The following is a 26,645-nucleotide window of genomic DNA, read 5'->3' as shown; positions in this document are numbered from 1 at the left end:
ATGAATAAAATAGAAGGGAGTGGGGGGGGGGGGGGGTCGTTGCTGTAGAGGGGGAGGGATGGAAAAGATATGTACATGCGAAAGAAGGGGAGAGAGGGAGAAGAGTGTAAAAAATCGCGAGCTGATTTGGAAGGTGTCGCGTTTGGCGTTTAACGAGCGTCCGGCAAGCGTCGTCCCCACCTCTGGGCGGATTGGCGAGTGGGAGAGGCCGCACGCTCGCGCGCCTGTTCTCTCCAACATTCGCGAGACAGATAGAGCAAGAGAGAGAGAGGGTAAGAGAACGTCGAGTGAGAAAAGGGGAGAAGGTAGTATCGTGTCGGACGCTGGACGAGGCGCACGCCCGATGCGAAGGAGCGCGTGCGGCAGAAAACAGGAAGAGGTACAAGGGACCCGGAGTCCTGGACGCTCGTTATCCTGGCCGTGCGTGCCGCGTTTGCTTGCGTGCGTGCGTGCGTGCGTGTGTGTTGTCCTTGGAGCGGAACGCGCGAGTATCCGAGGTCGCACGAAGTAGCACGAGCGAGCCCGGAGCCTTTCGACCCACTGTGATTGGACCCCCTCCCCCCTCCTACCCACAACCCTACCCCTCTCCCACCCCCTTCCCTACCACTGGCAGATGCCATCCCGACGAGCCACGTGAGTCGAATCCCGGTACCCTGGATATCAATCCTTATCAAGGATCTCTCCCTCTGTGTTCTTCTTCTTCCTTATTTTTTTTTTTCAAAAAACATCCGGCTCTACCGATCGCGCCACGTGTCTCTCTTTGACACCTCCAAGTCCACGTGCTCGCGATCAACTTGCTACTCGCACCGTTCCATCGTCACCAGCCGAGTCAGGATCCTCGAGAGGTCCTTCCAGACGAAATCCTGTCCGGCAGCCGTAACAACGCCGGTTGGAAAATTGGTCAACTATACGTAGGACGATCAGAGCTTACGTTTTTTGATAAATTGTCAAAAATGCTACAGGAAGACTGATGGGGATTGGATGGGGGCGAGCGTGTTAATGGGAATTGATCGAGTTTCTTTCAGGAGTCAAGGATAGTTGGACAGTGTCGAAAGTGGAACGTGGCTAGTTTGACGTCCGGATGTGGTAGGCCAGTATCCTGATAGCTTGCCAAAAAACGAATTGTTGGATGGTGTATAGGTGTGTATAATGTGCGGGGAGTAAGGTTGAGCAAGGTTGGGCAAGGACTGGATCGACTCCGGTGCGAGTAGATCGTGCGATTTAGCATTCACGATCAGCCACACCTCCAGGAAGAGCGCGTGTGTAGTGGTGGATCCCAAAGCGACCACGTGACTAGGCCTTTGACCGCGACCTACGATACTATATCACGCGCGCACGCGTTCCAAACCCGAAAAGCTCGAAAACATCCACCAATATCTGTAATTCCTGACTGAAAAAAAGTGGCCCAACCGCTTCGACTCTCCTCGGTGAAATTTTCAAGATTTTTCGATAAAACTTCAAGGTCAATGAGAGACTTTTCTAATAGGATTAAGCGTTTGGAGGAGTGAGAGGGTTTTCGTGGTTTCCCAATCACGAAGGACTAAATCATTGCGGTCTTCGTTCAAGTGAGTGACTATATACATTGCGTAGATTTATCCTCGTATCAAGACTGCTATATATTTTGTAGAAGAGGACGTTTCTTTGCGGAGAGCCAGTGAAAAGTTTTCATCGATTCGTGAGGGAGAGAGAGAGAGAGAGAGAGAGAGAGAGAGAGAGACTCAAATTGTTTGCCATGTCCTTTGGAAGCTAGCGTTATAGGGAGTATGGCTAATTTTCTCGATTCATCCGATATTTATAGACTGCAACGTTAAAACGCGTTGCCACCGATTGGTAGTTCCGTGCTAAACGAGCGAGGGACTTTCGAACGATTGTCGAGAGGGAAACGTTCTGTCACATTGGAGAAAAGCGATCGGGAAACGATAATCTTCCTGTTGCATCACATAGTTGCCGTGAGTAATATACGTGTAATTCTTACGCGATACAAAGTAAGACAAACCGTTCCACGTCACGTGGCAGTTGTAGTGAAATTCTTCGAACGGCGTTCAACGCTGTCTCGCACTGGTATTAATACACCGCTCCTGCGTGCGAGTAAAAACCTACTCACTTATTCACTGCCTAGTATCAAAGTGCAGGTAATATAAATTACGGAAGAGCGTTCGACAAAAAAAAGTCCACGTCACGTTTCTAGCGGTTGTTAACATTTACGTATTATAGTCGTTTGCCACTTGACAGACCTCCACGTAATGTAATTAGACTCGATGAAACTTTTCAGTAGCTTAAACTGATATACGCTCCCTACAAACGTCTATCGAAACTTTAAACCGACATAACTGTCTTTTTGTCCCGCTAATTGACAATAGCAAAAACAAACGAGATTTCCGTTTCAATTTTTGGTAGGTTGTGGATCTCCAATGTGCTATGTATATAATGGAGCATGGATTTATATGAGACGAGATTTTTATTCATTCTAATATATACTTGTGAACGATCGATAACAAAAAAGAAACTGGAATGATTTAGCAAGTTTTCCGGATTCAACATTGTTTTCCTCTATAATATTCAATGGGAGTGTACGTAGAGTATGGTGGATAAGAATTTTCAAGAAAAATAATAATCAGGATAATTGTCGATTGATCAGTTTTTTTATGATGCAATGATGAGTGTAGAACAATCGTATTGATTCTATTCGATACTTTTTATTCTGTCCGAGATCTAATAATATGGCGACTATATTTAGTGTCGCTGATTTATGACTCGTGTAACGTAAAATACCGGTTCTCCCCTTTTGAATGAGCAACATATATTCAGTTTGCTTTATGCCGATGAACACTTGGCTAGAATATTGCTTAGCTTGTTGCCAGAATTTTCCTGGGTACTCTTAGGGATCGTAAAGACATCAAGTGTCAACTTTACGCCGCTTCGTGGCGGAAATGAATAACTTTTGACAATATTGTGGATCGCTCTTGGCATCTCCGATAATACGTAAAACCCCTAAGATTCTCAGCTACGCTCTAATCAATGCCAGAAATTCTAGACAAAGAAATTCGCCGAATCTTCAGTATGCAATGGCTTAACCCTGAAACATTTTTTTTCTCTAGGGAAATGTACTTTTTTATTTATCAAAAAATTTGTTGAAATCCGGAGTAATTTTAGAAAAGCAAAGAACACTCGAATTTGGAATTACATTTCGCGACAGGCGTTGCACAATGGTCTAATCGTTGCGCTTGCTAAGTGGATGAGTTAATGACGGACCGGAAGCGACGTTTAATTAAAGTACGCATTTCCTGTAGAAACGTTTTCACGGGATTGCGATGCTGGCACGTAGACAAATGAGCATTATGCAGCATCGAAATAAATTGCCAGAGTGAAATGGTCACCATCAGAGTCGATTGATCGTTCCAATCTACTTCCGTTCCGATGTACTCTGGTATCGACCCCCCCCCCCCTTCCATCAATATATAACTACTTCTTTATCGAGATTTTCATTGAAAATATCGATACAAAACTTGTTGACTTTTGCGGGAACCCTTTCTCCAGTTTTTCTCGTCGAAATTAATTTGCAAGACTGTTACAGAGTCAAAAAGGTAGGGGTAAAGGGGGGAGAGGGGTCGAGAGGGGTGAAAAGCAGGAGGAAAAAGGCGAAGAATTCGCAGGAATGTTTTTGGTTGGGTGGATGTAAAACGTGGCGGCGATCCATTGTTTCGCGCTAGAAGAGTTTTAGTATTGGCGATCGAGAGTCACGAGAGTGATTGTTTGAAGAAACGTGATCCGAGGATCGGGCAAAAACGTCTGAACTCGGCCGAAAGTCACGGCAGAGAGAGAGAAAGCGATTTCTATGGATCATAATGAACGGACTCTCCGGCCGGTCGGTCTCGGGTGTAAATGATTTTATTGCCAAGTGTTACGGGGAATTAACGACCAGCAATTATTCCATCGTTTGCTTTTTATGCTCCAGTGAGTCCTGTGGGAAAACTGCCCAATTAGATCCGCCTGAAATTCTCTCATTCAGCATTTTTCCCATCAATCAATGAGAAATTGTCGCACGAAACATTATTCGACGCTCAAAGTACACAAGCAGCACGAGAGATTTGTTAAAATCATTATCGCAAATGAACCTTGCTAAGGTATATATACGTAGTTTGAATGCTCGTGTAACGTACTCCCCGAAGATTAATAATCCGAGAGTCATTAATCCTTAATGAGCTCTTGAAAAATCAAATAATCGCTTTGGGTGCACAAGCGCCGGGCAAGATTTTCAACCACTAAACTCGTCTTAACGATGTGCGGGGCGTAAATAGTGTTGTGAATTTCCATTTCTAACGACTCTCGGCCATATTCACTCGGTACAATTATTCTTAGTATAATCGTTCCCGGTATAATCAGCGCCCGCGTGCCAAAGTAATTACCGCACGCAACAAAGTAATTTCTAAATTTATTGCCGCGACCGGTTGGGGAGCTTGTGACTTTTTTGCAGCTCGGAAAGCTTTGCGCAAAAAGCTCGAAAGGCCAGTCGGCCTCGTAAAGCAGGACCGATAAGGCTTCATCAACGCCAAATTCACCGACAGCCAGCACGAAACTGGCCAAACCGAGGAAACCAGTCGATCGATTAATGCATTATCTTCATGCAACATCCAATCGTAAACCGTGGAAAAATTCGTCAACAGAGTCATCCATAAATGTTCGCTAATGAGACCATCAAATTTTCTAATAGCAATAAGAAGCAAAACACTATATGTATACTATATATATATATATATACATATAATGACTTGTGGTGCAGGAGCCTGGATTTTATAGCAATCCCGTTAAAACTCGAGAAAAGTGCAAACCCATCGTCGGAATTGATAAGAAAAGATAAGGGATCGCGCGATGGAAGGGTCGAATAATTAAGAGAATCAATTTGGAATTTGTCGCAGAGTGGCGAAAAAGAATTATTCATTTGGAGTTAAAGAGATCCCTGAGCGTGCATAATTTAGATGTGTCGTAATGAGCGACTCGGCACGTTCGGCTTGGTGTTAATTGACCAGCTAGCTATTACGGCACAACTTGAATAAGACGCTTCGTTACTCATAATTTACGTCATTGACGACTTTGTCAGAAGGACGGAAGCAGCGTCCAAATACGCAGAACCTTCCGAATTAATTAACACGAAATTTATGCCAGTTTGCCTGCTAATATATCGACCATGAATCTCACGTGTATATACGTATATACATGCATGCATATATTTATATAAAACTATTTTTCAAACCATTAAAAATACATATATAGAGATAGTTATATAGTGTGAAAAGAAAGATCGAGGTTTACTATAGATATATACATTATTGATTTAAGGGTTGCATAGAAGTGTTTGTTATTGTGCAGATGCAGGGGGTAAAAGGGGGCGCGTGATGGGTTTCGGATAAGACGATTGGCTGGATTCTCGCGGTTCGCCAGTCGAGCTGCCGGCAATGTTTCAGCGTCCTTTCACAATAATTGGCCCGTAGCGGCGCTTCGTGCGGTAATTATCGCGGCACTAAAGTCTCGTGCGTGCCGGTTGAGGCCATTCGCGGGGCCCGGATCGATCCGCGCTGGCGTTTTACGAGCGATATCGAGCCGGGGCCCTTTAATTTACTGTCTCGGGCCCCGCTCCACTCAAATGAATTGTAAGTAACTCAGCCAACGATAAACCCTTAGACCCCGTGGGCTCGTCGACTCGCGGAATTTTATGCGCGTGTCCGTGAAAAATCTCGCCAAACCAACCATGGATCAACTTATTATTTCTCTCCCTCTAATATCTGCAGCTGAAATTCTCTATTAATATCTTATTTAACAGCCAACTTCGATGCTTTATCGTCCGATCGATCATACTCTCCTCTTATTTTTCTACACTTTCCTTCCTCTTCAAGATTTGCAATCTTTCCCCGTGAATTCTAAAAGCTGGCCAATTATTATTTATATTTCTAACGCTTGAGCCAAAAACGAGCGTTTTTAATAGAAATATTAATAATTATTGCTGAAGCATTTGCTTTAATAAGTCTTATTGCTAATTTTGGCCAATGGTATAATGGATTGCTTTAATTAAATAAGAGAAAACTCGGTTAAATCGAATACACCGATGGAATAACTTATAACTGTATTTTGAGTAAAGGAGAATATATATATATATATATATATATATATGTGTGTGTTTGTTTGGGACGAATGGAAGTAACAGAAAACCCAACTGTGAATTATTAAGCCATCGATAAAGATACTGCATATTTCTCATTGTCTCTATTTTACTCGAGAGCCTTTGATTATTGGAAACTTCCACGAAACTTTCTCCGCCTTTCAGGCTGAATTGTTTCTGATGCGTTGCATCATTCGTCGATTAATTTTCATCGTGCGATTTATGGCGTCTGGGCGTACTGTTTCATTGGGAGCCAATAACCAATTCATATCTCCCAAATATTATTAGTATATTTTTTACGTTCTCGAACCAAAGTGTACGAGAACTAAAAACTATTTTGACATTTTCAACGTTCGCTCATCAGTAATTTCAATATACTGCAGCTTCGCTCATGTATTTCCTACGTGGAAAAAATTGTACTTTCCATGCTGAAATCGAGGTTATCCTTCGAGTGGAATTTCTGAGGAACGACGAAAAAAGTGATGAGGAGAACGCCAGAGCTTCAATAAAACAGGACGAGATATTGAAACTAAAGTGTCGCGTCTTATTACACGGAATCAGACCAGTTCTTTGATAATTATTAGTACCGGGCGAGATACGTAATTTCGTGGCAGTAATAAGTATTAATTTCGTTTGCTCGCTTGCAAAATGAGAAGCTTGTCCTGCGCTGGCTAATTGTTTCGCATTCCAACGCGAGAATGTTAATTGGACACCTTTCTTTGCACCAGATTATCCACTGGAAACTTATCGTTGCTCGGAATCCCCTATGAAAATTTACCAATATCAATGAAAAACCTCGTGAATTACGTCTTGATAAATCAAGCGCTTCTAATTGGCCGAGACGCGTGTATTAAAATGATGCGCATTCAATTAAAAATTAGGATCCACCTTGCGTACTTATAAATCTCTAGAGTATATATATAGGTGTATATAGGAGGGATCCTCCGTCATTATTTTCCAAACGAGATAATTTCTTCATTAGAGGGGAAGGGGGGAATGCAAGCTATCCAAAGTATTCGGACGAGTGCAGAAGTTTATCCTGAACGTTGCCGTGACGTTTTTAGACCGGACAATTTTTTTCTTGCCAGCGGCACCTTTGCCCGGCGCGAACGCAAAAACGCTCGCCCTTCGTCGAAGAGCTAATTACTGGGTTGCGCATAATTGCCGCAAATTAAGGAATTCATCTGGAACGTTGGCCAGCCGTGGCCAACTGGCCATTAATTGGCCCGCTTGATTGCCACTTGCCGTCGCTAACCGCTAGATTGTAAACACTCGCGACTGTTAATTGTCCGGCTAGTGTCGCGAGACTTCTCTCCCTGTCTCGTTCGCCAATTTCCACCCCTCCCCTCCCCCTTACCAAACGCCTCTTCTACCCAATTTAAACTCTACTTGCACAAAAGAATTCCACCGATATCCTTCCGGTTTTATTCTATATATATATATATATATATATATATATATATCTTGAACGGAAAATGATTTCTCAGCGGTGCAAGTTATACTGGCGTACGTGGATACAGCTCCTAGAGTTCATCGATCAAAATTTCATCGGTGGAAGTTGAGAATTAATTTTGTAATTGATTTAATTTACGAGATTATCGCGAGATTTTATTACACGAAGGAAAGCGTCGAGAAGAAGAACGACCGTGTGCGCGGTGGGGAAAAAAGAATGGAGAGTAAAAAGTAGCGGAGAGAACGTGGATGAGGATGCGAAGGGCCAGAGGAGGGATATAAAAAAGGAGGAGCACAAGGAATATCAAGAGAAGCGAGTGTCGCTGTAGACAGCCGGATGCTCGGCAATTAATAATTAATAGCCTCGGGCGTTTCTGGAAGGGGAAGTGGCGTTGGACAGAGGAGAGGGGGGAATCCTCGGTTAATTAATCGGCTCCGCGCGACCGAGCTCACTAATTACAATTTATAATTAAGCAGCTTAAGTTCGCGGGATCCCAATCGTCTGCTTCGCTATAATTAATGTGATTAATCGCTCCGCGAATTACCGGCCCGGACCCTGCACACACTGGTCAACCTTAAAATCCACCGTGGACGCGATTTCTCTTTGGAAACGTATATTAGCTAGAAAGCACGACTTATTCCAGTAATCATTTTTAATTCCTTGCATAAATATATCATTCGTATTTATAAATGGGTAAAGGAAACCGTTTTTTAATTATTTTCATCAACGCCTCTCAAATGCTCCTTCGCGAAATTTATTATTCCTTATTTTCTCGGCTATGCTTTCGGCTCTGCAGTTTTTATTTTCCCGATCTTATTATCGGATAATGTACGAATTTCCGAAGGAAAATCATTTTCCTTCCAAGATTGCGAAAGTGGTCGGAATTTTCTGGCTGTAATCGCGAGTTCATCAAGCATCCCCTGCTGTATTACATTAATGATATTGATTCGGAAAAATACAATCAGCCCTTCCACCGCGGCCAGATTCCATCGCCATTGTATTCCATTCCATCTATACGTATATGTATACTTGGGCAGCTTATGTACCTTCATTAAACGCCAAAAAGCAGTATATTTTATTAATATAAGCCCCCACCTTGCTCCTCTTCCACAGATACGCTTGACGATTCCTCATTTGCACTCGTCTAATACCAGATTTATCGCCAGTTTTCTGGAAACTCGCCAAACACCTCTTCCCATCCTTCCTGTGTGTACGAAATACTAATCTCTCGTAGAGAAATGAGTAATTTTCACAAAATTTTATCATTAACAATAAAAGCTTAGAATTTCATTATTCGTTCTTCCAGGAATAACGTTTGAGAGAGCGAGAGCGCGGTCAAAGCTGATGGACGATTAGTTTTCTAATTCTAATTACTTTTCTAGGCATGGTCGAATGTAGCGTTCACCTCACGCTTTGTCGCAAGATGCGAAGACGATCTTAAGTATGTAATTCATGAAAAGAATATTCAATGGAATACCCCCGTCATTGGCAATGGATGACGACGTGCACCACATTGCAATTCACACCGATCTAATCGCGACTCAGTTCAGGGCTGAATATAATTCCTCATTTTTTTCTTCTTCTTTTCATACTTTCTACTTCTTCTGCCTTTTTCATACAAGCTCCTCTTCACTGTACAACTGAGACGCAAGTGCGTTTGACGGCTTTTACAATCATCTCTGGATTTAACGAAACAATTAATTTCTTGCGCTGCGCGGATCGTAATAATTTATCGTAAAGGGAGGGACGTGCTGGAATTCGTCGAGCAATAGTAATATAATTAATGTAAGGAAGAAAATAATTTTCTCTCGAGGCAGGAATGTGCGTATCGAAATAGATTTTAAGTGACATTTGTTGGGGTGATTAATTATTCAAAAGTATGCGGGCATTTACATTCTGCGGCGATCGATCTGGCCAACGAGCCTCGTGACAATCGACGTAACAAGAAAAAGGAGAAAGTATACAACTGCGCGCGATTATCACGTAAGCGAACAGCGATTCTTACTCTTGCTTGCCACTATAAAGTCATAGCTGGAATTATTAACAAGGGTGTATCCGCGACACTTTTCCCAGATACTACACGTTGCTCGTTACCACGATTGCATCTAACCGGAGCTAAATATTGTCAATCTCTATACGAATATAACAGACTCCTCGTGAATAATTTAAATCAAATTATACGATTTTTAATTTTATTGTTCTTGCTTTTTACCAAATGCCTTTAAGAGATAGAACTTGGATACTATTCCACTTAATCGATCCTGAAAAGAAAGCATATCACGGGTTACAGATGTGGGAGATGCCTAAAGTGGTGGAATTTGTGCTTGGAATGTGATTTTTAGAGAAAACTATATACTGTGCAGAACGGTAGTAGATTTATCGTGACATCGGATGTACTATATTAGATATCAATAAATTTGTGTATAAATTATAGTAGAGGATATAATTTATACACATTGGGATTTTCTTGCGCTATTAGAAAGTGAAAGAACAGAGCGATAATCCCGTGACGTGGGCGTTTGTCCGTTCGAGGCGAAAGATCCTCGCGCGCGCTCGTAGGTGTCGGTTAATTAAAACTAGGAAACCGATCAAACCACCCCGTTGTCCCTCTCCGACCCTCCCCACAGTCATGACGCAAGAAGGTGAAGAGACAGAAAAGCCTTCGGCAGCCTCTATTTATAAAATTCTGCTGCATTATCAGAGAGTATCGGGCGCATTAAGTAATTACCCCAAATTATCTTATCGCTTCCATTCCGTATCGATCCAATAGATTTCACGTCCTTCCACTTTCTTCCCAGACGTCCTTCACTTATCACTCCCTCCTATTCTTAATTCTCGCTAATTGCGCTCGCTAACAAAATTATCCTTTCGAAGATCTCATTCCCCGATCTCGCCTCGAAAATCTTCCTCGGAACGTTGATGAATTAAATGGGAATAATTTAGGATAAAGATCGATAATCAGGATACCAATAGAGGTTTTTTCTTTGTTCTGCGGCAGGTGAGGCAGTAACTTCGCATGGCCGAGAGTTATAAAGCGACCTGAATTATTATCCGTGCTGTAATGAAATTTTCTTCGGATTATTACCCCCTGTAGGTGCATCCAAGGAGGGTGTGCTTGTGTGCGTCTGTGTGTGTGTGGGTGGATGGGTGGGTGGGTGGGTAGGTGCTGGATAGCGAGTAAGAGGGTGTTTGGCCAGTGTGCACCTTGGCCAGGTGGGTGTGAGTTAATTAGAGACCGTGACCACCGCGCAACCCCCACTTCAGCCCTTGCCGTTCTTTCACGAGGAAAGTACAGTGGCGGGGGAGAAGGGAGGGGGTGGTAATATCTACTACGTGCTACAGGTCGGCCGCTTATTAAAAACATCGAGCCACGACACCCTGCAGACTCACACACTTTGGCAAAAAATACCCTTGCACATGCAAGAATATCCTTGCTCTAGGGTTCAAGCCACTTATTACCCAGCCCACCCCCGCTAACCCCTTCCTCTCGCAAGGTTATTAACTTTCCTATTCTGGTGTCAGCCATGAAAGCTCCGCATCGTTCCAAATAATAAATTATACGATTTTCACGTTTCGCTCGTTTCCTCTTAATAATTAGTATATGGTATCTATATATTCGTTGCTTAGCTTTATCCATTCAGCTTGACTTCTTCAATTTTCCTTCTCGTCACTCTATTCTTTTTACACGATAGAATAACATTTCTGAACTCGCAGCCTGAAGTTTCCGATAATTTCAGGTAAACCGAGCACGCGCGCTGCACGTATGCCCAATCGTCACGTTGCAGCGCGAGATGGGGGAACGAAAAAAGGTGTTCTAATTGCACCGATAAATCTCCATCTATGAATCTATGAACGGCAGCGTGCGCGCCTCGTATTCCCAGTTACCCTTCCGTTCGCTGTAAATACCCATGGCGCAGGAAATTGTTGCAGTGTAGCATGTCACGGTTGCAGGTGCAATTATCCTATCTTTCTTTAAAATCTAACGGCGCCCCATCGCTTTTTCCGCGGAACAATAGAAATAGGCACGGGTGCTTATTTATCATGGAAACATGTGTGTGTGTGTGTGTGTGTGCGAGATCAATTTGTCCCGCGAAATGAACTCGACTGATTCTCGCGTTACCATCCGCGATTACTTCCGAGCATTTGTCAAGGAAACGTATCTAGAACATTTCCAAACCTACCTAATGATCCCCCGCCCTCCCCCACGACTTTTCTTTCCATCATTCTCATTTTCCTTTTTTTAAGCCTCGCATCAGACATATTGCACCCTTCAGAATAATATCTCTTGATTAATAATACCAAGGTACACACGATGTAACTGAATGGAAAGGGAAATTATTGTAATTGGCAAGGAATAGCTAAGCTTTGATAATAAGGTGCAGTTATGCCAGCAAAAAACTGAAAAATTTCATTAGTCCTCGGTATTATTGAGATAGAGCAAAGGGCATATTCGATAAATCCTTACAATAGCAAACGAGGAAAATTCAATTAACAATATTCAAAGCCACAACTGCTTTCGGTTGCTGGGAAGAAAAGTTGCAGCCCCGGGGGGTTGCTTAACGAGACGTCATAAGGGCTGAGACATAATTGCGTGAAAGGCGTATATAACGGGAGTAATCTCGCACAGAAAAGAGAGAGAGAGAGAGAGAGAGAGAGAATACGAGTTCATAGGATGGTTTGGAGAAAGAGGAAAAAAGCTGGTATATGAAAAAAGGTGGAGAGGATCGTAGCGTCATAAGGGAATGAAACAGAATTAAGGAAAGAAATAATGCTGCAGAAGAGACAGAGGGTTGATTACCACGTGGTGGCTCATGTATGGACACGTGTAAGCCGCATATAGACACTAACACAGCTTAAACCGTAAGGTACACGTGTTGATGACCAAGACTCATCTCTAATTGCGCCTGATGACACCGTATCCTCGGGGTGGAACTGTGGAACGAGTCCCCTTTAAGCCACCCCCGATACGGAAGCCACCCTTGCAAGGGACAGTTCGGCCACATGTGTCGTGCCCAAGCATCCGGAAAAGCACACTGTGTGTTATCTAGCATCCGGACCAAAATACACGATGAGCTTTTCCTCCATTTTCCTCTCCCACGCAAGCTCTCGCTTTTTTCTCTGGGCGTCGATGCTTGAAAATCAATTTCTACCTCCCCTCCCCCCGAAACCCACTTAACAGGTGTCCCGCAACGTGCCTCGCGCCTCCATACCAAAAAAAGGGAACGGAAGAAAGGAAGAAAAAATAGGAAGAAAGTTCTGAACGCGAACGATCGGAGATGTCCCATTTTATACGGACCCATCGATCCGCGAGAGACCATAAAACAACGAAATTGGCAAATCACAAAGCATTAGCCTGGCATAAAAACAAACGATAAAACTGGCAAACAAGACCCAGTTTCGTAAAGCCATGCATTACCACCGTGAGGGAGGGAGGTGGGAATGGGGGTGAGGGAGAACTATAACAACATTGAGCCTTGCAAAACTAATATTCTAAAATCGACCAGTAAAGCATACATAGTAAAATCGTGGGAAGCATGAAATCTTCTTACAGCCTATGACTGGGCTAAATAATTCAACGCTACCGGGAATTATAGGCTCGTCGTTGCTTTCTATTGGTTCGATACGGGATCGACCCGTTTGTGGTTGGAATTAGGGTGGGACGATGGTCAGCTACGTATATACGTTAAGAATTTAGTTTGGTATGGACGCACGGGAGAACTGCTGGCGCATAGCGAAGTTCAATTTGCTTTCCCGAGTCTTGCGCAATTAATTTCTTGCTGAAAGGTCAAGCTTCTTTAAGAAAGGATTGAGAGAATTGCAGGAAGAAAATGGGGAATCCATTGAGCTGATAGGAAGTATCTATTCTGACTGCATCGCCAGTGGTGTATATATATATATATATATATATAGGTATATGAAAGAGGGAGGGTGTGGGGTGAGTAGGGAAACATTTGAAATTGAGATGATTGGGGACAATTAATATTTGAGGAGGGAGACCTGGGACTCTGAATGGGAGGCTCCGGGCATCGAGCTCTTGTAGAGTAAGGGTAGGTGAAGGGATGCAAGGGTGTAAGAGGGGAACAGCGGCGGCCAGCTACGTTATGAATACATTATATCTCTCCGGCTCCAAGGGATGCTGGCACATGCGCGAAAGGGGTGGCTCCACCCTGGCCTCAGCCGGGAATTTACTCCCCCGCCAATTCTACCCTCCTCACACCCTCTCGTCACTCCTTTCCATGCAGTCCCAGAGCGAGCTCTGTGCTAATTATACATGCGCTAACCAACGCCCTCAAACGCTCCCTGTCCTCTCCCGGAGAGAGAACCCTCTTCAACCCTACCCTGGAGTCTGGGTGGAGCATGTTTCCTCTCTTTCCCTCTTCTCCCCTTGCCTAATTACGCAAAGGCGTTAACTAACCTCCCCCACCTCGACCATTCACCCAAACCATACTTCCTCCTTATTGGCTGCCATCAACCCTATCAGCTAATTTCCCTCGGTCTTTCTCCCAATGCTCTCCAATCATCTCATTACTCTTTTTAACATATACTCACCGATTCTTATCTCTCTTTGCATTTTAATTAGCTTCATCTTACAGAATCCTTCGATTCTTATACCCCATGCTCTTTTCTCGCTTTATTACGGAAAGGGAAGTGTATCGATTAAAAATGAGTAGCTCACATGGATTACGGAGACATTTGGGGTGGAACGGTGGGTAATCTGGTTTATCTGGTAGGGTCGGAGAAATCAATGGACGTCAATCAGGAGTCGAAGCTCGTTATCCAAGGACGCATTGACAACCGCGAGTTCCCCGCCGGCCATTACGTCTCGCCTCTATCAGATATTCTCGAAATAAACGTCCACCCCCGGTTATCCTAACGAACGTTCCTGGCGGAACCGCCGAGCAATCTCCAATTTACGGCGGACATCGTGAACTACCAGATCTTAGGGTCAAAGATTTCCTTCTTCCACTTCTTCCTCGTCTTTTACTTTCTCATCCATTTCTTACTTACCATGCTAGTAATCACCAAGACCTGCTTGACGATAGATAAATATGCCAAGCTGCGTGTGCGTAAACAGAATGAAGGAAGGAAGAGAAATGAGGAAATTATGGGAAACCTTGAAATTTAAATAAGAAAAGATAGAGGAGAAAAATTAGAGTGGGAAAAATTTGGTCAAGGAAGAAATGTCGAGTACGAGGATTGATTTTCTAATGAACAACAAGATTTGTTATTAGAAGAGTTGAGCTGGAGAAGAGAAGGCGGGGAAAATAGAAAGCCTTTAATTATTAAGATGTAAATAAAATGGAGATGATAGATGAATAATAAAGAGGGAGAGACTTGAAGAAATTGATCGGCAATTAGAAGATGCAAAGATCCGGTAAAATTTGAGAAGAAGTAGAAGAAGAATAAGACGTGGTGGAAGCTGAAGACGGGGAGGCAGAGCAGGAGATTGAGGAGGTGGAAAAGGAGTTGTACGCGCAGGCCCTATGCAAAATAGTTGGGCTGGTGGGGTTGAGAGTCGTTGGAGACCCCCCAGAGTCGCGCGACGGGGCAAACAACCCCTTAGTTCTGCCGTAGCGGCCGCAGACGCCCCCACCACGTGTGTGTCGCGCGACGCCTTTCGTCGTCGCCGTCGCAGCCGCCGTCGTCGTCCGCGACGCCAGCGCCATCCAGACCCAAACCTCATCATCGACTAATTCCCGATCAAACTGCCCTCTACCACCCCTTCAAAAACCGAGTCATCAACGAATCAGTTTTGCAACTATCATACAATCCACCCCCTCCCCCGCAACCCTCTTTTCGCCAAATCATCCAAGGATTCCTAGAGATTCAACCGTCCACTCCTTAGAGATTCAAACATCCTTAAAGTGTCCTCCGACAGAAACCTCAGCAGCGTCACCAGGGATTAATCTTTAAAATTGTGCAATTTAGTGTATCATCGAAAATTACGGAAATTAGATCATCGAGCATTCTACGAGTCATCGAATTTATAGTTCCTAAAGTAAAATTGTTCGATAGCTTTATTCTTTTGGGAAAAGGAGCGAAAGGAAGATCGAAGAGATAAAGAGTAGTTTCCTGAAGCATCTTAATCCTGTGGATACCAGGTATAACTAATCCTTCCAGTTCTTGGAGGATATTTGAGAATTTGGGGAGGTTTTTTTTTTTGGCTTTTCGTCGATGGTCCAAGGCGATTGTTCAATATAGGATCAGACGAGAGCAGTTGGACTGTAAACGGATGGAAAGTTTCTCGAGGACAAGGGCCAGCGAAACGCGGATACCTTGGATGGTTTGTCGCGTGTGATTCTCTCCAAAGGGAATTAGCTCGCGAATGAATCCTCCTAGTGGCGTAATAAAATTACTAGGAAAAGACGAGTAAATTGGACACGCCGAAGTTGGACTCAGGCTTGATTGTCTCGGACGTTTTCGGGTCGGAAGTGATCGACTACTCTTCCTGATAGTTATTCCCCGCCTCTTCCTCTTAAAGTCCCCCGGAGTCAATTATCATTAAGAGAAAAAATCTCTACCGATTTCTTCGAGTAACAATTAAAAATTGGGAAAGCATCGATTATCGTATATAGAAATAGCAAATTGTGCTTATTCTTAGCATGATAAGCTAATTCTGGTTCTCGTCTCTCGAGTTTTCAGTTTAACGCACTTTTTCCTTCGACCAAAGAAACGTGACGGATGAAGGAGGTGCCATGCCGGCGTCGGTGGAATTGCGAAATCGGCGAGAAAATAATGACACGTGTAGAATGGCCTGGAAGCAATTTGCATTTGTAATTACCGCGGCTTGCCGTTAATAACTAATTAATGGGAGAGGTCCGGCTTAGTGTGACGCAATCACCGCTCGTTAATTGATCGGTGATTAAACAACTTCTCGCTACCCCTTCCCCCTTGCCCCTCCCTCCTTCTCTTGTCACTATCTACTCCCCCCCCCCCTCCCCCCACTCTCATTCATTCCTTTCCACACGTGTCCACTTCAGAATGACCATCTAATGGTTTTATATTTTCCACAATAATTAATCTACCGACAAACTCGTTCCTGTACAGAGTTAAATATTCATCAACTCTTTAGCTCATCAGTCTAGATTTTTGAGATAACATTTTTCTCAGAGCTAATCGAATGGACTATTGTAGCTGTAGGCCAATTGGAATTCTTCCTGAATTTACTGTCGCGTTCCGTTTAATTAGCTCGTTTAATTACGCTCGATATATCAGATAGCGATCTAACCTTTTAGCTGGTCTTTCGTAATGCAGAAATCATAGCTGGAGGGATAGCTCTTTGTGATTTCCGCGGATAATTGGCACTATTAACATAGTTCTTACAAACCGCGACAACGAGGCTTTTAATTAGTCCCTCGGTCTCTCAGCGATTACACATTATTCATAACTAACGAGGGTGGAATAGTTCAAGGCTGAAGCGTTTACCATTATAATATCGTTCACCGCGCTGTAACAACCTGTCAACTATATTTCAATAAACTTTTTAATTTCTCAATTTCAGCAACGTTTATATCGATAAGTGCAGCCATATTCTCTTTCCTTCTCTCTCTCTCTCACACACACACACACACACACAAACACACACGTACTCGTTCCCATTTTAATCCCTTCAATTCGAATAAAGATTGGACCTGATACTTTGATTCGATTTTTAGGTTAATCGGATATTAATTTAATTAGAGGTTATAGTTTGTGAGAATTTCGAGGAACAGAGAGGATAATGGGATTGTAGCAGAAACATTTAGCCAGAGATCTGTATAAGTGGGCGTCCAGAGAATAATTAAGTCCGGCTAAGTGGCGCCAGTTTAATCACAATTATCACCCAACTCCGACCACGTCTGCTTCGACAAATCGATCGTAGATCGCGAAAATGATCGACGAACCGGGAAGAAGTCGAACCGGACGGGATACGAGTACCTACCTCTCAGTATCCAGATTGGCCAAGAACGAGCGTAGGAAATCCGATTAAACTTCGCGTAGGACATTCGATCGACATAATTAAACACGAAGAAACGATAAATATATATTCTCGACCACCGGTTTGTAACTCTATTTGCTTCAAACTACTACTGCGAAATGTTTCTGTCTATCTGTACACTTTTTCATTCATGATTTATATGTTTATTAATTAAAATCTTCTCATCGTACTCCAGAGCACTAAATTCTGGAAGCTCGAGCTCTCGAGAAAAATACTCGTCTCCTCCTCAATAATTCCACGATTTTCACTATTAAACATTTAACTTGGTCAAACTTAAACATAAATTAATGATTTTCTAATTTTTGACTATATATCGTTCTAGTTTGATAAATAAATTAGAATATGCTTAGAATTTGTTTGATTCTGCAACATTTTGGTTAAAATATATAAGGGTCGATGAGGGGAGGGGGAAGGGTGTTTGCTGGCAGAGTCCTGCGAAGGTGGGAAGTTTCCTGGAGGGCCACCGCGGGCGGTCGAGTATCGACTGAAAATTTTGCAGGAATCCTTAAAGGACCCTCCAAGGATCGACTACTACCAGAACGATGAAATCTCCGGAAAGGGGCGTGGGCGATCATTTGTTGCTTTTTATTAATTCCAGTCCGGCCAACTTCACTTCGGTTGCTCGTTTCGACCCACGCGCGAATTTACATGTGCACGCGTGAACTTTATGCGTATTGGTGTCCTTAATAGCGAGCCTCGGGCTGCTACGTGCTAAATTTGTAATAACGCGCGCAACAAAAAATTTGGAACAATGAAAAATCTCGGAATCCTTGAAATTTCTTTCGCACCTGCATCGAGAAAGCTTTTACATTTTCAGCTTGAAAATCAGCTGAAATATTACACTTTGTACAGAAAGAAATAAATGGGGGAAAAGGAAAATGCGGTATTCTTGAATAAATATATATATATATACATAATGATTAAACGAGATGCATTTGTTTTTTGATTAATTAGGAAAATGGTGAAGAAACCCGGTGATTTATGCGCGAACAGATTCCGCATAGATTACGGTTCATCTGGTTTTAAATCATGCACGAGTTGTGTGTATGGATTAATATGAAATGTTATTTTCTTTTTATCGACGTTAACGCGTGCTCCGATAAGGAATCAAGATTTTTCCTGCTTGTTCTACATGAATCTGTGCATATTTAACACGACTCTAACTGTGTAAACTTCCGTTATCCAGTCAATATCCATTTAGTAATTATCATTGAAGCATTCCTCTGGTATACCAATCGAGACTCAACTATATTTTTCTCCTACCACAAAAAATATAATAATAACTCTAAAATTGATTAATATATATTGTTCAGAAAAGCTCGAGTCTTTGCGGAAGAATTAATCTCGATGAGGAAAAAAGCTTTTATTTCGAGAATGAGGCTGAATCGCCAGACTCGCGGATATTTGCTGCGAGCAGTGACATCTTTATTTTTAAATTCGAGAGATTCGGACGTATTAAAAATGATACTCGATCGTAACGTGAGACTGGTGCGTGGGCGGAGAGTGTAAAGTCAGTTTATTTTTAATGTAACCCTCGGAATGGCACGGCAGAAATCTTTTACAATCGACATAGTGGCTTTAAAAAGCAGTTTTCACTCGAATTTCATTGCGATATTTATGCGAGAAAAAATGTTCCACGTTTTCGTTTCTTTGTGGGGACATTTTTCTGGTCGAATTTTAGGACATCGTCGTAGGAAAATTAAGGATAGAAATGGAAAGAAAAATATTCCATTTCCTGTGAAATATCTCGAGTCCGATAACAATGGGAAAAGAACAATGGCTGAAGTTAATCAGCATAAGTTGTAAAGAAGTGTATCTGAACATATTCACAGGTCGGCGTGGGTCTAGTTTAAGCGGGAAGGCGGATCAGGGTGGGGAGGTGCTATAGGCACAATTAAAGCGACATTAATTAATCGTTAGCGTAACAATGCGTGTGTGGCGAGACCCTTCATAAATTTACATGTCGTTCGCCGCCAGAATCATTTTTTACTCGCCAGAATGCTCGGGACCTACAGCACAGCTCTTATTATGGGTCCCCATGCTCAAAAGAAAATATATCTCGAATACTATCTTTTGTACTTTTTATCGCTCCATCTTACCCAGAAATTTTCATCATTAATATTACGTCCCGAATAGTCGCTTCAAAAATTAATAAAGAATTTTTCTTCGCACGATTAACAATTTCTACAAAATTGGAAATTAATCGAATTAATAAGAGTTGATAAGGGTTTCACCGAATAATTCTAGAGGAATAATTATATAGCAGAGTCGCGCGGTACCATGCAGGACGATTCGTCATAATTCCTGATTACTTAAGAGCTTCTCCGGCTAAATTTCAATCGAAAGTAAATTACATCGAAATCCCATCAAAGTCCAGCCCGTATGAGAAAATATAATGCTTCGGCACCACATGTAGAGGCAAGGAAATTGGTGGAGAACAAAAATTACTTTTCAAGCAACAATTACCGCATTACCAGCCAGCTTTCTGATCGGTATAACGAGGTCGTTCAGGTAGATGTGGAGGGGGATTGGGTTATTATGGATAACACTATAGGGATCCCTATAACACATAGCCTTCTCAATATAACGACAAGAAGAAAACCTTTAAATTAATCTCAGCAGCTCTGCTAGCTACTTTATACAAATAAAAATTAATCAACTATACTTCACGAACAAAAATTCAGAGGAACCAATCTAGAAATGTTTCGCTGTTTTGATAAATTCCTTCACACTCTTTTCTATTAGAACGGCTGTGACTAATGCCAGTAGCATTTTTAAAAACGAACATTTTGCGGTGATCCGATATGTTTTTTTTTTTTTCTATCAAAATACATCGTCGCTACTGCGTGTAGGTGTAGGGCGATATACGAAGCTGCGTTACTTTCGCCTACCAAGATAAACGACGTGTTTAAATATAATTAGAACCGGACTGTGTTCTACGAAGTGTCATAATATCATTAGTACATCACAATGGTTGCGGATCTTGTGTGCGATTATTCATTTAAATCGTCGCTGGACCGCAACTTGGACGAAAATAACGCAAATATCAAAGTATTCACCACGAGTCTTCTATCTTTTATCTAAAATAAAAAGGAGAATAAAGAGGGAGGAAGAGATTTTTTTAACTAAAATTTGGTAGGTGACGCGCGAATTACGTAAATAAATCAATTTTGTCCTTCGGATAAATTGAGAATGTAAATCAAATTATTTGTATACAGTATACCACTCTTCCAACTTAGCTGATAATGTTTTTTCAGCTGTAAAGTGATTTTTTTATATTCTGACGACGAAGAATATACGCAGACCCAGGCTATTTAAGAAACCTGATAAATTTATTCTCCATCATATTAATAAATTATTTGGATTAGCAAATTGCTTTCTGTCCTTTTTTAAGCTTCGTGTACGAATTTGGAATAACCTTATCTTTGTACTTTCGTTTGTTCAGGATATCAAAGGAGAGAAGAAGCGTAGATGAGTCTTGCTGCCATCGATTTTGGTGAGTTGATAATGAAAACTCTTTTAAGGATTATCGCGTGTGTTTTTTCCAACCACTTTGTTGGCTCTCTCTATCAGTCACGCTCAGTTAAGAAAAAATTTACAGCACACACATACGCACACACAAACTCCCGCACAGACTTAAATGCTCAAACACTTAGGAGCATTTAATACGAGAATGGCAGAGAGCTGGCCCACAAACCGCGCGATGAATTTAAATTGTGGAATTTATACATTCGGTTTCCAATAAATGTCGGTGCGGCCGTAAAATTCACGCCATAATCTCATCTCGAATTCATTAGTCTATTTCTCGCTTCTTGCTCCCTCTCTCGACGTTGTATAAAACTGTAAGATTCATTGTGGGACTAAAATTTACAATTATTGTTAAGTTTTTCCCAATCAAGAAATTTTTAGTAATAAAAATAGAGAGAGATGCTCGAATTAAAGAATTCCAAGATTATTTTTTAATTCCATAGTCCGATGATAAGAGACGTGAGGGTATTGGTGGGAAATGTGTGAGAGTTGGAAGAAAAGCCAGGAGGGAGAGAGAGGGAGAGAGAGAAAAGCAAAAGTGGGAGAGAGTGAGAAACGATAGCCGGACAGAGGCCGTACTTCCCCATAAATACGGATTTAGTCTTGCGGTTTACGACCGAAAACGTGTCGAGCTTCGCGAGTGGAGCCGCGCCTAAATTATTAAAGTCGTAAACGATCGAAATCGTCGTTAAGCGTCGCGCGAAGAAACCCATCGGCCCTCACCGGATCGTTTTTCTCCGCGTTTCATTGTTAGGTGTTGCGCTGCGTTCCACTGGATAGGGCCCTGCAGCGGGACGCCCAGGTAAACAGCTCCATTCCCCCTTAACCTCTTCCTCAGCCCCTCACCTCCCTCACCATCTTAGCCCGTTCTAAAAAAAGTCATTCGAACGAGGATTAACCCAGCACGACACTCGCGTTCATTCAGCCCTCCATGCACGCATATATGTATAGTATACATATATACGTACGTATACATTATACGCGCACACGCAACATACCTACCTACACCAAAGCCTCGATCATTCAAAAGCCCAACACTGCGACGACTAATGACGATCAATTCCAATCAACAATTATATTAATTCGAGAAACGAAAGTAATTTGAATGACCATGACAGCATTATTGTTGGACGGAGCGGGTATACATATACGCGTGCATAGAGGTAGGGATCGAGAATTATATTTGTTAATAGTTCCAAATGTAGTGGTGTATATAGTGGCGATCACGGAGCTAAAAGTCGAGCAATTAACGATCGACGAGAATTGGCCTGGGCTGCATCATCGCGTTTATTAGCGATGATTTCTACGCTGAAATGACGCGGAGAGCCAGTCCAGCGACTTAACCGGTGATGATATGCGCGCTGAATATTCAATTTGAGAGCCACGAATTCATTTACACGACGATTTGACTCTGGCATTAGAATTGTGCGCGTGGCTCATCCGTGTGTGTGTGTGTTTGTGCATAAAGGAGAGAGAGAAATGCACATTTTTTGTACAATGTAGCAATTGTGAATCCGGAATTTCATGCTACAAACTATTCTCCCCTTCCCCTCGTTCCACAGATTAGCTTCGTTCGAGCATCAATATTCATGAATACGTGCGTGTGTAAGTGCTGAAAACATCGTTAAACCTTTTTTTCTGACCATTCCTTGGTTTTTTCTCACTTCCAATCGACGACTGTCGGGAAAAACTCATCGTCACTCTTCATCAATGCGATCATTGAATCAATATTCGCCATTCCTCAAGTACGCCCTTGTCGACGAATTCCAAAGGGGAGAATCCCTCGCGATTATCGATCGCTAATTGCGCCATGTTTCTGGATTTTGGACGATTGATTAATGCCTTGTTCGTGGCAATTTGCATACGAGCTTTCTTCTCATATTTAATTCAGAGGGTCTTTCGCGAAATTAGTCATCGCAGGGTGTGATCCGAAATTGGGCTGTGATTATGGAAGGTGGGGAGAGGTTCCAGGGGATTCGGGAGGAGCGAGAAAGGAAAGAAAAGGTGCATGGTGGAAAAGAAGAAAGGAGTATGCAGTGATGGGCGAGGAATAATCATTGGAGACGCGCGACTTTATTTGAACTTTTGCTGATTTCGAGTTGAACGAAGTAGTACGTGCAGATGTCTGTTAAGAGGCTACCTCTGTCAAGCCTCGTTACTCTGTAATTTACTGCTTCCCTTTGAGCATCGCATTAAAGATTTCCTCGCGGTCTCTACGTAAAGAGAATGCAAGATTGCGTAGAGCGCCCAACGCGACTCTTTATACCGCAGCTAAAACCAGAGAGACAATCGCCCAACTGGGTGGCAAACCTATACAAGGACTTATCGTGGAATATATCCACGCACACCACTGTTAACTTTAAGAACCACCCGTAAACTCCCACCAACGACCCTATTATTATTCCCTCGACCATATACCCCAACATTTCTCTTTCGACACAAAAATATATATATGTATATAGTGTATCTATATATACTCACCCCCAGTATATTAAAGACTTTAGAAAAACAGATAAATGTCCCGTTTCATCCCCACGCGAGCCACGACCATGCATCGTCTCTTTACAATCTCATTTTAAATCATTATTACACTCCAATCGCATTCTCTTTCAATCATTTCGCTTTTCTCTCCTTTTCGCTTATATTGATTTCATTTCCTATTTCATTAAAGCTCTCGCCTGGCGAATCAATTGCCTCCCATTGGATATTAATGGACTTTCGGAAAGTGGCTCTTTTGTAGATTAGAAAATGATCGGAGGAACTACAAGACATCACGTATCGCGGATAGGTGGTACGCACTAGGTGGCTGACTACAAAGAAGCGAAATCGATTTGCAATTTAAATCCCAGCCTACGTGCCCGCGGGTCATCCGTTTGCCGCGGCTCACCGATGATTTCACTCAACTTGCGCGGATTGACTCCCGAAGATCCCGATCGATCACCATGGATCCCTAGCTGGCAACTGTGTCCACCGTCCAACCGAGTCTCCTTGAAAAATCTTCTACTTTGGTCCAAATCTATCCAATCATATCGAAAGAGCCAGGTTTTTCCACAAGAAGTAGAAGAAGAAGAAGAAGAAGGAAGTTAAACTTTCGTGTCTTTTTAGCTGACTGGAAGGAGCTATGAGTTCTGGCGAAGAATTACGGTTTCTATGACGCAACAAGAGAAAGGCTGACCTCGCCGGGTGAAAAGGGACAGGGGATATTCTGCTCGAAGTCAATTAGTAAACAAAAACCGATTACACGATCCGGCTCGCCGCACAAAAAGCCCGATGAAGAAGCAGCGGAGCCACGATGGGATTTTTACTTGGACACTATTCCACTTATATAGATAGATACATATACGTATATATACCTTACGCGTTCTCTTCTCCCACTCTATCCTAATTCCAGGATCAACCTGTCCAAATGCTCCGTTTCTCCGTGTGCATGTATATATGTATATATACACACCAACTGCCAAAATCTACGCGAGATTTCTCTCGCTTGCTAAAAAGATGGAAGCCGATAAATGAAATCGGATGGAAACTTAATGATCGAAAGAAGAGTAGAGATTGCTGATGGTGAGAGAGAATTGAAAGAGGAGGGGTGGGGGGAGGAAGAAAAATTCAGTTCTGCTTCATTGGGGCATAGGCTACAGTTGCACAGTGTCCATAAGTTCCTTTCACACGCAGAGAGCGTAAAATTGAACAGTCTGGATTATCATAATGTAGCGTAATAACGCGCGGAGGAAGCGAGAAACAGATAATATCCCAATCCATAATGAATGAACGAATCGATAAAATTTCTCCATTCCAGGCAAATCTATCGTTCGAAATGAATGATCCAGGTCAGTTATTGCTCTGCTTTCATTTACAAAATTCTCTAAAAAAGTATTTCAACCCCCTCTACGGTATTTATAAGGATTTACTCACTCCCGTTGGAAATGAATTTGTCGGGGAAACATGTAAATAATCGGATATGTTTCGTTGTTAACGCGGCGTGAAAAAATAGGAAGAAAAAGTAGTGGCTGTTTTCTTGAATACTGCTGCGTCCTTTCTCGTTGCTTCGACTAGTTTCTACTGGTTTATTTCCATGTCGATATTTCCCTATCGATTGATCAGAGGGTCAGCCTCCTCCTTGCACCCCCCTTCGATCCACATCCCCCACCTGCTCTTTCCTTCCAACTGTCTTCTCCTCGACGCTTTTAATAGCCTCCTTTTTACTACGTATGCGTGAGGCATGCACGTAATTCTTTGCTATTTGTTTGATTATAACTGAATTGCTGAATTGAATTATACCTTTCGTCCCGTATAATTTACCTAGGCCTACCTCGTCTGGCAAAAGTCCACAGCCGACAGCATTGCGAATATGTTTTTATTATTTTACCACGAAACCCTCAATCGAGAAAAAAGCAGCATAATTGCACTCAGCAATATTGCTCCGTGTCGTAATTTCTATCAATCAATGATCGGACTGGACAATTAATAATCGAAAGCTCCTTATTAATTTTTCTCGCTCTCGAACGAATGGTCGAATAATTAAGAGAAATTGCAAATCAGGGCACGGACATAACGCTGGATGCACCCACACAGCGTCAAATAGCTGCGAGTATATAACCACGTGATCGCGTAACCTAAGGATAATAATAGTCGGCGTCGCCTCGTTACAAATTAATGACCGAGCGAATGGGAATTGGAGGGGGAGGGCCCCCATTCACGGGGTACCACGATTTCGTAACTGATTTCAACCTTCCAGCCGCCATCTTTTCTTTCTGCGAGTACCTGCGGCTCTCTTTGTGATAGATTTTCACTTTGCATTCGAATCCTTTGTCCGCTCACGTGAGAACAAAGTTGCGCCCAAATCCCCACCAGTCGACACTACTCGATATTCGATATTCGATTTTTCTGCCCGACATCTCCCCCCCCCCCCCCCCCTCCCCCCTTTGCCACAACACTCTTTCTCGCTCCTCGTGCTTTTCTTTCTTTGCACGCGCATCCAACGGCCAATTACCGATAAGAACCGCCACAATGGGGTATCGTGCAAATCTTATTATTGTTATTCAATGGCTGGGAGAGCAGGAGAGCAGAGGAATTAATTGATTGTGCAACGATGCAACGAGGAAAGTCGAGCCAAGTATTAATACGCGAAGATGCCGAGTGGGATAGCGGAATGGGAGAATGGCAAGAGGCAAGGATTTTTAATGGCATATCGGCAAAGCAAAGCAGTGGGAGAAGAGGCATGTGCGCGGTGCAGCGCTGAATTAATATAAGAATCACGAAAATTTGGACGATACACACTCTCCCGATGTTTGTTTGCGTGCGTGCGTGCATCGCCGGTAGTTTAGCGAGACGCCGGAGCGATTAGCAAATTCGATCGTGAAAGAAACGAGACCGGAGTCGACTTGGACGTATCGATTGGCTGTTCCAGGAAGGTTTCAAGCCGTCGATATGTAATTCGCAGACCGCGCCGAGCCGCCCGGACTCAAATCTAGTTATTTCGCCTCGATGTTCGATCCGGTCGCAACAACACGGAATTCTCATTATCTTTGTCA

At 42.7% G+C, this 26,645-nt stretch overlaps 1 protein-coding gene across 6 annotated transcripts in view; it reads left to right on the top strand.

Moving 5' to 3' along the window:
* The first annotated feature begins 332 nt into the window (after positions 1-332).
* zfh2 (Zn finger homeodomain 2) overlaps positions 333-26,645 on the top strand; it is a 180,238-nt gene continuing 153,925 nt past the window's right edge. For 5 of the 6 annotated variants that reach the window (XM_066725021.1, XM_066725017.1, XM_066725018.1 and 2 more), the window contains exons 1-2: positions 333-1,565; positions 21,032-21,082. The gene's annotated coding sequence lies outside the window, so the exon portion shown is untranslated. Of the gene's footprint in view, positions 1,566-1,865; positions 1,950-21,031; positions 21,083-26,645 lie in introns of those variants that run through there. The other variant, XM_066725019.1, reaches the window with a different exon arrangement.

The sequence above is a fragment of the Prorops nasuta genome, unplaced genomic scaffold (assembly GCF_024137725.1).
Source record: "Prorops nasuta isolate Cenicafe-Biocafe unplaced genomic scaffold, Cenicafe_Pnas_1.2 PNAS00003, whole genome shotgun sequence".
Classification (NCBI taxonomy): domain Eukaryota; kingdom Metazoa; phylum Arthropoda; class Insecta; order Hymenoptera; family Bethylidae; genus Prorops; species Prorops nasuta.
The sequence above is the reverse complement of the archived record's forward strand: the minus strand, read 5'-3'. Positions and strand labels throughout refer to the sequence as shown.